We start from the raw sequence: 7,635 nt of genomic DNA on the forward strand, positions 1-7,635 counted from the left end.
TGAACCCGGGACCCTTTGGTCTGCAGGCCTACGCTCTACCCACTGAGCCAAACTGGCTAGGGCTCTTTTTAAAAAAATAAATATATTTTTATTGATTTCAGAGAAGAAGGAAGAGGGAGAAGAGATAGAAATATCAACGAAGAGAGAGAATCATTGATCAGCTGCCTCCTGCATGACCCACACTGGGGATTCAGCCCATAACCTGGGCATGTGCCCTGACTGGGAATCGAACCCATGACCTTCTAGTTTATAGACTGACGCTACAACAACTGAGCCATGGCCAGCTGGGTAATCTTGGCCTTCTGAGGTGCCAGCAATACCCCAAGTACCATGATGGCCACCTCTGCCACAGGAGAAGGCAGAAGTGCTGGGCAGGGAGAGAGCCCGAGGGGAAACTGGCGACCTCCTTGCATTTGCACTGTGACCTGAGGGGCTCCCAGCCTCAGTCTCCCCATCTTAACCGGGCGGCTGAGCTCAGTAATCCCGGCTCTTGCAGGCTTGTCCCCGAGATGTGTCGGTGGAGGCTGCAACACCCAGAGATGCCCCAGCCTGGTGCAGGCAGAACTCCGCTCGGTGGCGTCACGGTGGGTTTCTGGGGGCGGGGGTCCCTCCCTGTTACCCTAACCGGCCCACATGGGGCTGTTTTTCATGACGCCATTGATCCAACTAAACCAGGGAGATGCATTACATCTTCTCCCGAGGTCAGGGGTTGGGCAGCCCAGCTGGTAAACCGCCCGCGAGCCTGTTTTAAAGCCCTGCCCTGTGTTTGGGCGCCTCGGGGCCTGGCTCAGGAGCAGCCAGGCGGGTGGAGGCCGCTGAAGTTTGATACGGCTCTCAGGGCCGGCAGGGGCAAAGGGCTCCAGCCGAGGGAGGGGCAAATAGATCCATGGCAAACGGCCATGACCTGTGACCTCAGAGATGGCTTCGAACCATGTCCTTAACATGCCCTAGTAAATCTGAGGGTGGACCTCTTCCCAGGGGACGGTGGGGCTAGGGGTGGAGGGAGGCCAGGAAGGGATGGCCTGGGATGAGAGGCCACGGCCCAGCAGGCTAGGCACCTAGCTCCCCGGGCCAGCTCGCTTGTCTGCTCTCCTTTGCCATCATGTCATGGGGTGCCGCCTTCACAGCTTGCTTTCCAGGCCCTGTTCCTCTTGGATCTGTGGGACGCGGTTACGGTGTTTTGGCCAGGTTCAAGCCTCGGACTAATGAAAGGACAGGGTCCTCTCATTGCCACGTGCAAGTCCCAGCTGGAGGGCAGGGCCCTCCCAGCACAATCATAGCCAGCGGCTGTGGTTATAAGCTTGAACCTATGGTCCGAACACGTAGCCCCACGTGCCTTGTGATAGAGTTCATAGAGTTCAGCATGTAGTTGAGTAGGGTTGGAACTCATGAGAATGCTGTAAACAACGTGATCACGCCCCTGCTTTGCCTCGTGGCATCTGCTATAAAGTAAAGACACGGCTTGTGGGCGCCGGCGTTGTCTCCTCATCAGGGAGGCAGCGTCCCAGCGAGACCCAGCTATTCTCTTGTCTGTCTTTCCTTAATCCTTTCACCCTCCCACTCCGGATCACCCTTGGTCGGGCTGGCGTGGCTCAGGATCAGCCCTGACGGGGCGGGTTCCATGGGCCCACCTGGTGGTGGGGGGGAAGACTGGGCTCAGACTTGGCCTGGGTGGCCCAGTTTACTTATTATTTCAAAAATAAAATTCCTTGGCCCAACTTTTGAGGTGTGCTGTTGAGGAAATACAAATGGGGCAGTCTGGCTGGGGGCCGAAAACAGGGGGGTCCGTTCAGGTGGGGGCGGGGCCCCAGAGGTGGCCAGGGGCCGCTCGGTACCCTAAGGAGCCGCAGGTGGGTTTCAGCTTGGGCGGGACATGACGTGATGCAGTTTGTGTTCAGAAAGCTCACACCGGCAGCCAGGGACGGGGACGGGGCCAGAGTGGGCTGGTGTGAGGGAGCCGAGCCCTTGAGCTTCCGTCCCAGCACCACTCCCCGCCCCCTCAATCTTCCCAGCCACTCACCTGACAGTTCCTGGGGTCGGTCTGTCAGACCTGAGTTCAAATCCCACCCCTGTCCCTGAGTGGCTGTGTGGACATGGGCATGTGCCTTCGCCTCTCTGAGCCTCAGTGTCCCCATCCTCACCTCTCTGTGTTCAAGGCCCAGCAGCACCTGGGGCAGAGCAGTGAACGTGGCTGCCCCTATTGTACGCTCCCCCTGCAGGTGGCCCTGGTCTCCCTCTGCTGGACCCTCAGCTCCCCGCTGAGGGAAAGAGTACACCTGCCTGATGCCGGCACCGATGGGCCGAGCACAGGTGTGACGCAGGGTGTGGGTGCACCTGCCCCCTGCCCTCCTGGCTGCATTCACTGTCCTGGCTGGACCCCCGAGAGGCCCCCTGGCCAGGAGTGAGGCGCAGCCAGAGGCTGGTGGCCCGCGCTCGGGCCTGGCTTTGCGATGACTGGCCCTGTATCCGGGAGCTGCCCCTTCTTCTCTCTGGGCCTCAGTCTCCCCGTTGGTACAACAATTGGTGTTTCCCCAGAAGCAACAGGCATGGCTGGTGGCCCTCCGAGGACGGTGGCTTTTGTGTAATAAACAGCCTGGGGCCCCCGCGGTCAGCGCGCCGTCCTTCCGTTCCCTCCATCCGCATCGTTGTGCGGGAGACGGTTGGTGTTGATTTGTCTTTCGGTGCCTCTTGATTTCCCTAAGCTCGCTTTTTCCTTTTATGTTGGAACATGAACTTCTTTAAAAATTGTGGTAAAATACACGTAACAAGAAATGTCGTCTTATCCATTTTTAAATGTACAGCTCAGCAGTGTTAATAAACTCACTCTTTAACAGAGAGGGAGCGGAGTCCCTTCAAGGAAAAATAGTAAGTCAGCTCCCTGCAGGTGGCAGGTGGCGTGGCTGAGTTCCTTCCATTTCTTACATCTGGGACAGAGCCGGCGTGCCTTCCGCACACACCTGTCGTTGGCAGGCAGGCAGGCCCAGCCCAGCCAGGAGGCATGGCGTTCGGGGCCTGGGCTCTGGCCTCAGATGTTCCTGGGTTCGAATCCTGGCTCTGCTGCTCACCAGCTGGGCAGCTTTAGGCAGGTGTTGTAACCTCTCTGGGCCTCTCCCACCCCCCGCCACAAAGGGTCAGTGTGGACATGGGGATCATCCCCAAGGAGGTACTTCATGGATGTCAGGGTTGCCATTACCAAGGTTAACGAGGGCCCAGCAGGGGTGATAGAGAGACGCTGGGCGGCACCACCCCACGCACCCGGGAAGAGGTTGCTCAGCCCACTCCCGCCTTCCTGACATCACCTCTTCCTGATTCTCTCTCTCCAGCCTGCCCCGTGCTGCCTGAGGGCACAGATCTTTCTCGAAGCTCCTTTCATGTGGAAAGCTGCCCCTCTTGATGGTTTGGTCTCACTCTCTGATGCTTCCCAGGACCAGAGCAAGGGATGGGGGAGCAGGCCCAGGAGGTCCGTCCGGTTACAGGTGGCCGGGCCTCACCTGTGCTGTTCCTCCCACAGGGCAGGGGCTGCACAAAGGGCCAGGCCATTGACCTCTGCGATGGAGTGACCAGATTGCAGGCGTGACGGGGGGAGGGGGCCTGTGTGGTCCTCTTGTCCTCCTCTGGGCGGGGCTTTGATCAACTGCTCCCCCAGGGCAACCTTTGTCCCCGGTTTCTCTTTGTAGCCCTGGAGTCAGGGTTGCGGCTGCTGCCGGCCAGATCCCAGCCACGGCCGCCCCTTCCCAGCAATCTGGCCCGGGACCCAGATAAAGCTGCCTTTCAGAGCTCAGCACCGGCGGCTGCAGGGGGCCTGGGAGGACAAAGCAGCCTTGTTGGGAGGCTGGGGAACAGGGACCCCCTTCCCCTGAGACTGTCCCCTCAGGGGCTCTCAGGGTGCAGGGGGCCAGCTGCTCCCAGAAGCCGGGCCATCGGCCTCCCTGAGCCCCAGGCACAGGAGGGCAGAGGGTGGGGCTGAGGGCCTGGATCCCCGATAACAGGACTCCTGGGGTTGGGGGTGCCCTGGCTACCTCTCGATCTGACTCTTCTCAACCACAGCCTCACCCATTGCTTCCCGATGCTCGTAGATAAAACCAAGGCTCGTGACACCCTGAGTGACATGGATGCACCGCCTCCTCGGGCCCCCTTCATGCCCCCCCACTGCCCCCCGCCAGCCCATTCAAGCTCCTTTGGTTCCTTTAACCTCAGGTCTTGGTCATGCTGTTCCCTCTGCCTGGAAGCCCTCCCCTGAGCCTCTCACACGGCTGCCCCTGCTCACCCTCCTGGAGGCGTCCTCACTCCGGCATCCAGTGGCCCCTCCGACCCCGCTCACTCCCCTCAGCGTGCCCTCTAGTGCACAGGGACTTGCATGCTTCCCTTAGCCTGTCCCCAGCACAGAGCAGTGCTGGGTGCCCGGGACCTGCCCGGTGAAAGCAGTGTCCCTGCTCCCCGAGGGGCGTCACGTGGGAGGGGAAGCACTAGGGCCCACCTGTGTTTAATGCCACAGCTTTTCTAGGGCCTCCTGATGTCTCTCCCACAGCTATAGTCCCCCTAGGGCCGCTCCCACCCCGAGAAAGGGGGAGGGGCCGTACCCGTACCTCTGTCTCATCACCCCACACTCCGTCCTCCGAGTGATGCGAAGGCTGGGGGCTGCCTCTGTGGGATCCAGGGCCCCGACATCTGTCTTTATGAACTGGGCCTGGCAGGGGCAGGGTGAGGCCCTGGGGAAAGACCCAGGAAGACCAATGGGAGCTGGGGCGGGGCTGTGATCATGAGTAAATGATCGCACCGCACTGCACGGAGGGGGCTCCGGGTCCACAGGGCGATTTCTCAAGCCTCAGGCAGGAGTCGGGGCAGCAGGGTCCCGAAGGGAAGGCCTCCGGTTTCACAGCCTCTTCATTACCGTCGTGACTGAGTGGCCGCTGGGTCCCTGGGAGCCCCAGTGGGCGTGGCTCATGTCATGATTAGTCACCATTGGTGCCTATAGAATTGTACACCTGAAACCTATATAATTTTATTAACCAATGTCACCCAAATCAATCAATCAAACAAACAAAGAAACAAATGAAAAGCAATTGGTGCCTGCCCCCACCCCCGGTCAGGGTGCAGGGGAGGGGCCGGGAGGAAGGGGGGCTGGTGGGATCTCGATAACTAGCAAGAAGAGAACATCAGTGACCAGGTGCTTGCCCTGCTGTAAGCTCTTTATGCACATACTTTACTCCTCAGGACGGCCATCAGGCCCCGAAGTTAAGTCACCTGCCTGAGGTCACCCAGCAAGTTAGAGGTAGAGGCTGTTCGGCAACTGGCTGTGACTTGGAGCTGCTGGCAGTAACAGGTGTGTGGGGTTCTGCTGCAGGGTCAGTGCTGACAGCCAGGGTCCCAGAGGCACATGGGAAGCCATTAACTAGAATAAAGGACTTTGTTGCTGTAGCCGATTTGGCTCCGTGGATAGAGCGTCAGCCTGTGGACTGAAGGGTCCTGGGTTCGATTCTGGTCAAGGGCACATGCGGAGGTTGCGGGTTCCAGCCCCATGCAGGAGGCAGTCAATCAATGATTCTCTCTCATCATTGATGTTTCTATCTCTCCCTCTCCCTTCCTCTCTGAAATCAATAAAAATATATTTTAAAAAATAAATAAGCGAAGGGCTTTGTGTTAGATGTGTCCCAAGCCTGGCACATGGCCTGGCGTACAGCAACTGCTCAGTGAGGGTGTTTGAAACCTGCCCTGAGCGTCACCCACAGCACAGGGCAAGACAGACCAGCCCTGGCCGTCACGGGCTCACAGCCGTTGAACCTCCATGGTAAGGAAGGGTACGCCGGGGTAAGGAAGGGTATGCCGGGGGACCCCACTTCTCCAGGCGGGGAGGCCGAGTCTCTCCCTCCCCACCCTACTGTGCCAGCGCCTCAGTTTTACTGATCCAAGGTCAAAATGAGGGAGGCTGGCTGAGTGTGAGACATAAGAGAGGGGTGGGGACTGTGGTAACATCAACGGCATTTGAAACCTAGTGTTTTCAGGAAGTACCGAGCCAGCCAGTAGGAAACCCCGACATACTTGAAGGCCAAGTTTGGCTCACGGCCTTGGGTCTGCCATGGCCAGCATTTTGGGTGCTATTGGATGAGCAGTTTGAAGGCCAGAATCTAGTTTGGCTCTTTTAAAAAATATATGTATGTATTTATTGATTTCAGAGAGGAAGGGAGAGGGAGAGAGAGAGAGAAACATCAGTGACGAGAGAGAATCATGGATCGGCTGCCTCCTGCACTCCCCACACTGGGATGGAGCCCGCAACCCGGGCCTGTGCCCGGACGAGAATCGAAGCGTGACCTCCTGGTTCATAGGTCGATGCTCAACCCCTGAGCCAGGCCGGCCGGGCTGGCTCTCTTCTGACTGCGGGTGTGACCTTGGGCAGATCACTGGCTTCGGTCTCCCAGTGCGCGCTCAGAAGGGCTGGGTCGGGCCACCTCTGAGGCTCTGTGCCGGGAAGGTGCTGGGACAGACACCAGCACGCAGCGAGGCCACTGCGGCTTTAAAAGCGCCTCGACAGCCCGGGAGGGGGCGGGGGCGGCAGCGAGCCGCACGGGCCACCTGCGGAGCCCTCCTCAGCTGGGAAGATTAGTCTCTTCCACTAGACAACACCCATTACCCTGTTCCAATAGCCATCACTTCCGCTAGGAGAGCTGCAGATGAGATATCGATTGTGCTGACCCCAGGCGAGCCCTTTCCCCAGCCTGAGAGGCGTGCAGATCAGCTCTGTGCCCGGCCCAGGCCCAGGCCCAGCCACTGGGGCTGCAGCTCCTCCCACAGCTGCCAGGCACTTCCAGATCCCGGTGAAACGGACAGCAGGCCCCACCGGGTGGGCGGGTCTAGGCTGGCTGAGGCCCAGCCCCTGCATCTTGATTCCACCGCTCTTTGCTTCCAAAAGGGGCGGGTGGGGAGAGGGCCTGTGTGATAAACAACTGCCCAATGAGAGGTGGGCCAGGGTGTGAAGCTGAGAAAGGACGGTCAGCTTGCAGCGGTTCTCAACCTGTGGGTCGAGACCCCTTTGGGGGTCGAACGACCCTTTCACAGGGGTCGCCTAAGACCATCGGAAAACACATATATAATTACATATTGTTTTTGTGATTAATCACTATGCTTTCATTATGTTCAATTTGTAACAATGAAAATACATCCTGCATATCAGATATTTACATGACGATTCATAACAGAAGCAAAATTACAATTATGAAGTAGCAACGAAAATAATGGTGGGGGTCACCACAACATGAGGAACTGTATTAAAGGGTCGCGGCATTAGGAAGGTTGAGAACCACTGGCTTAGAGCCTCCAGAGGGGCCATCGGGCTGGGCCCTGGGAGTGGGAAGTGAGAGGCGAGGCTGCTGTTGGGGCAGGACGGTCTGATGTCAGCATTTGGGTGGACAGGAGGAGCTTTGGGGCCAGGAGGTGACAGATCTCAACGCCACCCTTGTCCCCTTGAGACGTTAGCCTCCTCCCCAGCAGCCCGGCTCCTGGCAGCTCCAGAGGGCTGCTCCCTCTCCCTGTGTTCATGCACCGGAGAACTGGAAATGGGAAGACCTGGGTCTGGGGGCAGGCTCTGTGGGGGCAGAGGCTGTGTGCACCCCTCCCTGCCCACGCTGCCCCTCCCTCCCT

The sequence above is a fragment of the Myotis brandtii genome, unplaced genomic scaffold (assembly GCF_000412655.1).
Source record: "Myotis brandtii unplaced genomic scaffold, ASM41265v1 scaffold855, whole genome shotgun sequence".
Classification (NCBI taxonomy): Eukaryota; Metazoa; Chordata; class Mammalia; order Chiroptera; family Vespertilionidae; genus Myotis; species Myotis brandtii.